Here is a 10,750-nt window from a genome sequence, read left to right on the forward strand (position 1 = left end):
ATATCACAAACTTTACGGTCGTCATAACTCTTTTTCCTAGACTAAGATGTGCGATGTCGATCCTAAATAATATTCACCTTATTTAAGGCATCTTGTACCAAATCGGTACCCAATAACCGAGCCTCTCCCGGTTCGAACCAGCAAACTGGCGAACGGCATCGCCTTCCGTATAATGCCTCATATGGAGCCATCTGAATGCTCGACTGGTAGTTGTTATTGTAGGCAAACTTCACTAACGGCAAGAACTGATCCCAAGAACCTGCAAAGTCAATAACACAGGCGCGGAGCATATACTCCAAGATCTGAATAGTACGCTCGGACTGCCCGTCCGTCTGAGGATTGAATGATATGCTCAACTCAACCAGCATACCCAACTCACGTTGTACTGCGTACCTCGATCTAAAATAATAGACACGGGCACCCCGTGAAGGCGGACAATCTCACGAATGTAAATTTCAGCTAACCTTTCTGAAGAATAGGTAGCTGCCACTGGGATGAAATGTGCTGACTTGGTCAACCTGTCCATAATGACCCCAAACTGCATCAAATTTTCTCTGAGTCCGTGGGAGTCCAACAACAAAATCCATAGTGATACACTCCCATTTCCATTCAGGAATTTCTAACTTCTGAAGCAACCTACCAGGTCTTTGATGCTCGTACTTAACTTGCTGACAATTCAGACACCGAGCTACATATGCAACTATATCCTTCATTCTTCTCCACCAATAATGTCGCCGCAAATCTTGATACATTTTGGCGATACATGGATGAATAGAATACCTGGAACTATGTGCCTCTTCAAGAATTAATTCACGAAGCCCATCCACATTAGGCACACAAATACGACCCTGCATTCGCAGAACACCATCTTCCCCCACAGCAACATGTTTGGCATCACAGTGCCGCACTGTGTCCTTAAGGACAAGTAAACGAGGACCATCATACTGCCTCTCTCTGATGCGCTCATATAAAGAAGACTGAGCGACTGTGCAAGCTAGAACTCGACTGGGTTCTGAAACATCTAACCTTACGAATTGGTTAGCCAAAGTCTGAACCTATGTAGCTAATGACCTCTCACCAACCGGAATATACGCAAGACTGCCCATACTCACAGCCTTTTTACTCAAAGCATAGGCCACCACATTGGCCTTTCCGGGGTGATACAAAATGGTGATATCATAGTCTTTCAACAACTCCCACAAACTTCTCTACCTCAAATTAAGATCTTTTTGTTTGAACAGGTACTGAAGGCAACGATGATCAATAAATACCTCACACGAGACACCGTAGAGGTAATGCCTCCAAATCTTCAGCGCATGAACAATGGCTGCCAGTTCTAAGTCATGAACAGGATAATTCTTCTCGTGAACTTTCAATTGCCGCGACGCATATGCAATTACCTTGCCATCTTGCATTAATACTGCAGCCCAATGTGAGGGGCGTCACAATATACCGTATGTGATCCTGAACCTGTGGGTAATACCAACACTAGCGTTGTAGTCAAAGCAGTCTTGAGCTTCCGAAAGCTCAACTCACACTCGTCTGACCATCTAAATGGGGCACCCTTCTGGGTGAATCTGGTCTTAATAGTTGTTTATAATCAATTAGAGAATTGTCAATTAACTTCATGTTAACAAAAATCTCGTTCCAAACCTTCACAATACTAATAACGAGATGTGAGGCATGAAGACCTCATAATTATTTACCTGAATTAACGAGTCAAATTTAACGCCACCTGGGCAGGCACCTACCTCGTAGGTTACAACTCAATATTACAACACGAATTTGGCAAGTATGCACAAAGAATTTCATACAAAAAATTTTCAAATAAGCCTAGCAGGCATGACTCCCTATTAGTACTATAGAACAAATTTAATTTTCACAAGGGAGAATTTAAACATAAGAATTTTTATCAGAAGGATCTCGTCCTTATATAACTTCCACCGCAGCTCATACCCCGGTTTAAATATATCAATTTATTTTCAAATACGAGGACCTCGGCCTCAGTTCTGAATCACAAGTAATATGCACATCTTGCCAATCGAAACTTTCCATTTTCTCCTTTTAAATAACTTTCATTAAATAAAATCACAACACATAATGAACCCCACACTGGTAGGGCATATAATTCATAATTTGTAATCAATTATCTGGAAATACATCAAAACATACCGAAATAAGTACCAGAAAGACACATTTAGCCTTACAGATCTTATTAGAGTCCATCATGGAATGATAGGTGTAGTTATCTCCATAAAACCTCCCAACAGAAGTAAACACATAAGTAGATTACAGAATTACGAAGCTCATTCATAAGTGGAGCACAATAGGAGGACTCGTCTTGATACTCATAACCGAATCATGTTAAGGAAATTATTCTTTTAATTTAAATCGAGGTCGTACCTATAACGACACCATCTGATGTAACGACCTCCACCATACCATAAAACAAATATAACAACGACTGGGTCTCCACCTCTAGGACGCCTTCTACCCGCCTGTCCTCCACCCTTAACTGATCGTGTGGGTGGTGTAGTAACTGCAATGGGGCACGTAGCCTGAGTGCTTTGATGAAATATGCCTCTCCAAAGTTTGGGACAATTTTCTCATGATGTACCTAGTATCACCGTATTCATAACAACTCCTTTGTGTGTTTGGCTGCTCATATTGAGTGTGTGCCAGATAACTAGAATAACCATTGTAGGAAACTCATGTTAGTGGTGCACTAAAAGAACTTACTGGACCACCTCGATTAATCCGATGTGCGAACTGGGCTGGCCGACTACCTGAGCCCCCGCCATAATGATTTATACTCGCAGAGTAGAATCCACTGAATCCCCTAGAACCTCGCGACATCTTGGTCTCCTTAGTTTCCTTTTTTTCCTCACCCCGAACACATTCTAATATCTTTGCAATTTCTACTACTAGTGGAAATGAAGTATCAATCTATAGCTCCCGAGTCATACAAAATTTTACGATCATAATTAAGTTCTTTTAATGAGTCTGTGGACTCGCTCTCTGGTTGTAGGAAGCAAAGTAGGAATATGACGGGCTAACTTATTGAACCTGATGGAATATTATGACACTGTCATGGTGACCTGACGCAATCGTTCAAACCATATGCGCCATGCATTACGGAGAGTCTAGGAAACAAACTCTTTCAAAAGTATTTCTGAGAACCAATCCAAGTGGGCGGTGTTGTATTGGCTGGTTTGTCCTTTTCATAGGCTTGCCACAGACACTTGTGGAGAATTATCTCTCCCAAGGCCAATTTCTTCTTTTGTTATGCTGACTCAACACTGTTGAGCTGACCCATTTCTTAACGTACTATTCGATTCTTCTTTTGGGTAAACTTAACCCCTATTTATATACGATGATCACAAAAGTAGATATCCATACAGACAATTCCTAGTCCTGAATCTCGTCAACCACTGTACTTCCTCCGAAGCACCCCAAAATTCGCAAGCGTGACGTCTACGCTGAGTAGACCTTCTATAAATTTAATGTTGTTTCTCTAACTCCTTTGGTACTGAAGTATAAGATTATTATGGAGGCGGACATACCTCAAGTCCCAACCTTATCCTCTACAAAATCTCAGGCCTTAAACACATGTAAATTTTGGGAGAACCTTTCAGTACCACATATATACATTTCAGGCCAAAACTGATATAACACATGACTCGCAATCCATTCATTTATGTTTCAAGATAAATCAATGCCGCACGATAAGGAATGAAAGAAGTAGAATTATTCCTAAACTCTGTAGCCTCTGGAAGATAAGTACAGACGTCTCCGTACCAATCCTTCATACTCTACTAAGCTTACTCGTGAATCGTGCGACATAGAAAACCTAGTGCTCTGATACCAACTGTCACGACCCGAAATTTCCTACCGACGGGACCGTGATGGCGCCTGACATTTCACTTGCTAGGCAAGCCAACGTTAGAAAATAGTTAAACCAATTCCTTATTTCCATTCAGTAAATAACAATAATTAACTAAGATGAAATATAAGAGGTGCGAAATTTTATAAAACTGTATTAATTACTACCACCCGGATCTGGAGTCACTATTAACGAGCATTCTAGAATTTACTACAAGTAATAGTCTGAAAGAAATACAACTATCTGAATGAAAGAAAACAACAGTGACATAAAAGGTAGATTGGGACTTCAAGATCTGTGAACGCCGACAGATCTACCTTGAGCCTCCGGACAGCGGACCAATAGCAAAATCTCGATCAACCTGAGCCGATATCAAAGTCTGCACAGAAAGAGCAGAGTGCATCATCAGTACAACTGACCCCATGTACTGGTAAGTGTCGAGCCTAACCTCAGCGAAGTAGTGACGAGGCTAGGACAAGACACCCACATATAACCTGAACAGTATAATCATGCTAGTGGCAACAACAGTAAATAAAGAAAATAACGCAGAAATAATGGAAAGGGAACATACAACGGGGGGAATATAACATAAAGAGTGAGAATAAAGAAAAGACAGGATTAAACCGAAAATCCTTAAACGAATTGAGCAATTAAAACAGCAAGGAAAACTGCACGACATCACCCTTCGTGCTTTTACTCTCAACCTCACCAAATAAATAAATAGAACGGCATGACATCACCCTTCGTGCATTAAACCTCTCATAATATACACGGCATCAACCTTCGTATTTTAAACCTCTCATAATATACACGGAATCACCCTTCGTACTTTAAACCTCTCTTAATATACACAGCATCACCCTTCGTGCTTTACACTCTTCCTCACAATATAAATAATACATGCACGGCATCACCCTTCGTGCTTTACACTCTTCCTCACCATATAAATAACTCACGCACGACATCACCCTTCGTGCTTTATACTCTTCCTCACAATTCACAGAATCAATAACAACGGATAGAGAGAAGTTTCACAAAGAAATCAATATTTCATCAATAATTACTTTCACAATTTAACATCTCAACCTCGAATCAATATTCACAATTTTATCAACCTTAGTGGAAACGAATACAAGTCTCCCAATATTTCAACAACATCAATAAGCATGGATAACAAGATTTAAGACTACAAATTTGCAAGAATGGAATTTCACTCGCATGCTATGACTCGACCACAATGCTTAGATGATCGTCACCTCAACTATACATCATATTCAACAACAAAACATGTAGCAATTACTCACACAATACCTAATCCCTCAAGCCAAAGTTAGACACAACACTTACCTTGCTCTGAAGACCGCTAAATTCTCAATCACAGCTTTTTCTTTGGAATTCACCTCTAAAATACTCGTATCTATTCAAAAATGACTCAATAACATCAAATATTGCTAAAGGAATCAATTATATTTCATAAATTAAATTTCCCAAAATTTTCTCCAAAAGGTTGAAAAATCGACCCCGGGCCTGCTTGGTCAAAACCTGAGGTTCGGACCAAAATTCTTTTACCCATTCACCCCCGAGCCCGAATATGTAATTAGTTTTGGAATCCGACCTCAAATTGAGGTCTAAATCCTCAAATTTCTAAATTCCTAACTTCTACCCAAAAATCCCAATTTCACCATAAAAATTCTAGATTCTATGTTTAAATCTTGTTATAAGATGTAAAAGATTGAAAGAAAAGAGTTAGGAATCACTCACCTATGATTTGGGGAAGATTTGGTCTTTGGCAAATCGCCTCTTAAGGTTTAGGGTTTTGAAAATATGAAGAATGAATGAAAAATCCCGTCTAAGCCCCTTTTACTCCGCTGCAGGTGTCGCAATTGCGACCTGAGCTTTGCAAATGCGAAGCTTGCAATTGCGAAGGAACAATCGCAATTGCGATGCCCTTCACAATCCCGCTGCCTTCGCAAATGCAAGAAAAGTGTCGCATTTACGACCACTGAACCTCGCAAATGCGAGTAAATATTCGCATTTTCGAACCTGCCCTTCCCAGACTCCCTTCGCAATTGCGAAGGTAACCTCGCAAATGCAAGAACTGCTAGTGCAGGCTTCTGATCGCAATTGCGATGAAAGCCTCGCAATTGCGGACCCTGTTATGTTCGCATTTGTGATGCCTGCTCTCGCAATTGCGAGATCAGAGGCCTGCAACAGGTTCAGTTATACCAGCAAAATTTCTAAGTTCAAAACATCCCGTGGCCTAACAGAAACTCACCCGAGCCCTCAGGGCTCCAAACCAAACATGCACACAAGTCTAAAAAAATCATACGAACTTGCTCGCGTGATCAAATCGCCAAAATAATACCTAGAACTATGAAATTAGCACCAAATCAAATGAAATTCTCAAGAACACTTTAAAATTCATAGCTTCTCAATTGGACGTCCGAATTACGTCAAATCAACTCCGTTTCTCACCAAATTTCATAGACAAGTCTTAAATATCATAATGAACCTGTACCAGGCACCGAAACCAGAATACGGACCCGATACTAACAATGCCAAATATCAATCAATTCTTAAAAACAAATAATTTCCAGACTTTTAATTTTCATCAGAAATTCATAACTCAAGCTAGGGACCTCCGAATTCAATTTCGGGCATACGCCCAGGTCCCATAATTCGATACGGACCTACTAAGACCATCAACGCATGGATCCGGGCCCATTTACCAAAAATATTGACCGAAATTAACTAAAATCAACTTTTAAGGCAAAAAATCTTATTTTCATTAGTTTTCAACATAAAAGCTTTCCGGAAACCTGCCCGGACTGCGTACGCAAATCGAGGAGGGTCATCACAACAAAATACTTCATCCACTTTCTCTCTCTAGAACACTCTCACTTCTCTCTAAAAAACCTCAGATAATTGCCCCAAAATAAATCTCAAAGCATATTTATCAAAATGGGATCGAATTATGAAAATAGGAAACTTAACCCTCCGAACTCAGTTATGCCGTCGCACAATGGACCACACAATTGGTGTGCGGGTCGCAAAATGATCGCATAAATCAGTGCCCAGAACTGGGCTGTTCTGGACCATTTTGCGGTCGCAAAACCATTTTGCGATCACATAATGGTCGCATAGTAGTCGCAAAATCGCATTCTGGCAGCTTTTGGTAATTTGGTCATAACTTCTTGTAGGAATGTCCAAATGAGGAACGTTTTAAAGCGTTGGAAACTAGACACATAGACCTTTCTTCTGATAGGTAACAAACCATATAAATCGTCATATCAAGAGAGGTATGCTCGTTTGAATTTTGGTTTTATGCGAACTCACCTGAAACTTTAGTCTATTATGAAATTTCCAACTTCAACATTCGATGCCGAAACCTATCGAATCAAGTCCGACTGACCACAAATTTTGCACACAAGTCATAAGTGACATAACAGACCTATTTCAATTTCCAGAATTGGATTCCGACCTCATTATCAAAAATTCAATCTTCGATCGAACTTTCCGAATAACGTCTATTTTCCATCTTTCGCCAAAATGCGTCGAATTGTCCTACGGACTTCCAAATCCAAATCCGAACATGCATCTAAGTCCAAAATCACCATACGAAACTATTGATATCATCAAAATTCTATTCTGAGGCCGTTTGCTCAAAAGTTAACTCTTTGGTCAACTCTTTCCATTTAAGCTTCAAAATGAGAATTTTTCTTTCAATTATGAAACTCGACCACACCCGCGGATCATAATACATATTATGAAGTTGCCCGAGACCTTAAGTCGTTGAACGGGGCGTTAATTCTTAAAATGACAAGTCGGGTCGTTACAAGAATAGTTTTACAACATACCATTTGAAATAATTCTCTATGTTTCTTCTTCTAATAGGTGCTTTTCCGACTATAGTTTACTAATTTCAAAGTGAAACTACTAGATGAAGAGTACAAAGTGAACTTTCATATGCATGCATATAACTCTATCTTTCATAAGAGTACAAACTACCAGATGAAGAGTTAGACTTGCCATTACTGCTTCCATGCTGTTGGTGGACTCTCATTTTCCCAGATATTTCCATGTCTCTTAACTTTTCCAAGTCTTCTGCAATTTCGATTCAGTGTTTTGTAGTTACAAATCTAAAATAAATGATAGTGGCTATTTTCAATAATTACAGACTAAACAATAACGAGCTCGTGCTATTACCGGGATTGACCTCACTAAGTGAACCTCCTCAACTTGATTGACTCGCAAATTCTATGATAAACTTATTCACACCGAGTGTTTACACCAAATTGTACCAATTTACCATGGGTAAGTGATTCTATTTGGTGAATACATATATTTCTTAACCATAATTAAGTAAGAGAAATTTATTTACAATTTGGTGAAAACATATATTTCTTAAACATATATTTATTGATGTGTCATCAGTTGTAAGTAAATGGTTGTCCAAATTCAATTCATGGACCCAACACGTGATGGTACAAGCCAAGATGTGATGACACTAAAACAAACGTGCTATGATTTCTTAACCATAACTGAGTGAGAAAATTTTATTTACAAATACCTGTGATATATTTATTGATATAGTATAAACACCCGATAAAATTAAATATTATCCAAATTCAATTCATGGACCCAATACGTGATGGTACAAGCCAAGATGTGATGACACTAAAAAACGTGATATGATATTTCTCGATGAGTCATTGCAAAATCATGATTTTCTAAATATATGATAAAAATCTCCCCCCTCCCCCCTCTTTGTCTGTGTGGGGGGTGGGGGAGGGATGGGGGTTATATTTATGCCAAGCTTTGTTAACCGCGATCATGAAGAAGGAGGGCTGGCGATCACGAAGAAGGAGGCCGCGATCGCATGGCTTATTTTGTCCTAAAATTTTCATCTAAAAATCTTAACTTTTAGACAATTGGAGATATTTGTGTCTCGAAAAATTAAACTGAAAAACTAAAATTCAGGATATACTTGCTAATTCCTAAATAGCAGCCTTTTAAAGTGGCTATCTAGTGTCATTTCTATTAGTTTTAATAGGTTTGATCAAGTCATAATACTTATAATTAAGGTACACAAATAGGAAAATAGGCTAGTTACCCTTAACGATTCTAGTCCTTGATGTTTATATGTCTTTCCTGGAGAATGAGTGATTTTATTACTTATTTTTCTTGTTTGAAAAATATTTTCCCTTCTCTTGATAGGGAGAACATTTTTCTCCAATTGGAGAAAAATGAGTTCACGAGGAAAATATTTTTCAAAATATCTAAGTCAATAAAATATGGAAAAATTAAAAAATATTTCATACCAAACACACCCATAGTGTACAATATTTTCTCAGTTGGCTCGCGAGGACAATGATGGAAATTCAAAGGATAAATTTGGTTTCACCCATCTATAAATACCTAATTTAACACAAAAATATCCAATTAGCAAGAGAAGGAGAGATGGAAGTTGCTAAAATACTTCACATGAATGGAGGAATTGGAGACACAAGCTATGCAAAAAACTCTAAGCTCCAGGTATCATCAAACACCTTTTTATTCCTAATGGAGTTATAAACTCGCAACAATTATAAATAACAAGTTCTTATGAATTTTACTTCTATATACTGATAGTGTAAAAGGTATAGTGTAAAACGTATAGTTATCATTTAAGTGATCTGATAGTATTTCTTATCTTATCGGTACATAAAGCTTAGACTTATTTCCTTTTACTTAACTAGCGTTTGGACATAAATTTTGTTGATACTTGAAAAAAAAAAATTCGAAATTGTGTTGAAAAAGGTCAAATAATGAAAAGTTGACACTGTATAGCCACTCTCAAAATATATAATACCCGAAAAATGTATATTTTTTGTATATATAAACATTCTGTATGTTTCGTAGAAAATACACATCTAAATTCTTTTATACAGTTAGTGCATATAAAAGTAAACTCATTTCCTTATATTTACAGCAAAAGGTGATTCTCATGACAAAGCCAATATTAGAGGAAGCCATATCTGCACTCTACCGCAGCCTTTCCCCAGAAATCATTTTTATTGCGGAGTTAGTTTGTTCCTCTGGACCTAATACTCTTTTGGTGGTCACACAACTTATTAGCGCTATTCGCGAAGAATGCAAAAGCAACGGCCAACAACAACAATCGCCGGAATTTCAAATTTTCTTGAATAATCTTCCTGGTAATGATTTTAATACCATTTTCTGATCGTTGCCAGAATTCCATGAAGATTTGAGGAGACAGAATATGGGAGATGATGGAATATTTGATCCTAATTGCTTTGTTGCGGGAATTGCTGGTTCACTCTATAATAGACTTTTCCCTTCCAAGAGTCTGCACTTTGTTCACTCCTCTTACAGTGTCCACTGGCTTTCCCAAGTATGTTTTTGTATTGTTAAGTACTCATGAATTCATCTCATCTACGTAGAAGTTTAAAATATTATAAAGAGTATATATTTACTTATTTAATTATATTTTTAACACACTCCTGACGTGCGAGCTTAATTCAAGCAAAGAGTTAGTGAGGGCCGGAACGGAATATCGTATGTAGTGTTGAATCCAATATGAAGCTCTTTCGAACAAGCCAGCCTTTTGATGATCCTAGCATGTAGTTTTTCATATAATGGGTAACAGTGTTACTCAAACACTGGACCTCAACCTGCTTTTGTCACGACCCAAAAATCACACCTGTCGTGATGGCGCCTATCCCGATACTAGGTAAGCCGACAACATAAAAAACCCACAATTTATTTTATGTTTGAAAATATAATATTTGAACACAATCCACAAGTCTCGCAAATACCGATACAAACACTCCCAAAATCTGGTGTCACTGAGTACATGAGCATCTA

The 10,750-nt window shown here is 38.3% G+C and overlaps 1 pseudogene; it reads left to right on the forward strand.

Annotated features, from left to right (window-relative positions):
- The first annotated feature begins 9,278 nt into the window (after positions 1-9,278).
- On the forward strand, positions 9,279-10,367 carry LOC142179075 (S-adenosyl-L-methionine:benzoic acid/salicylic acid carboxyl methyltransferase 2-like; annotated as a pseudogene).
- The last annotated feature ends 383 nt before the right edge of the window (positions 10,368-10,750 follow it).

Source organism: Nicotiana tabacum, unplaced genomic scaffold (assembly GCF_000715075.1).
Source record: "Nicotiana tabacum cultivar K326 unplaced genomic scaffold, ASM71507v2 Un00308, whole genome shotgun sequence".
NCBI classification, from domain to species: Eukaryota; Viridiplantae; Streptophyta; class Magnoliopsida; order Solanales; family Solanaceae; genus Nicotiana; species Nicotiana tabacum.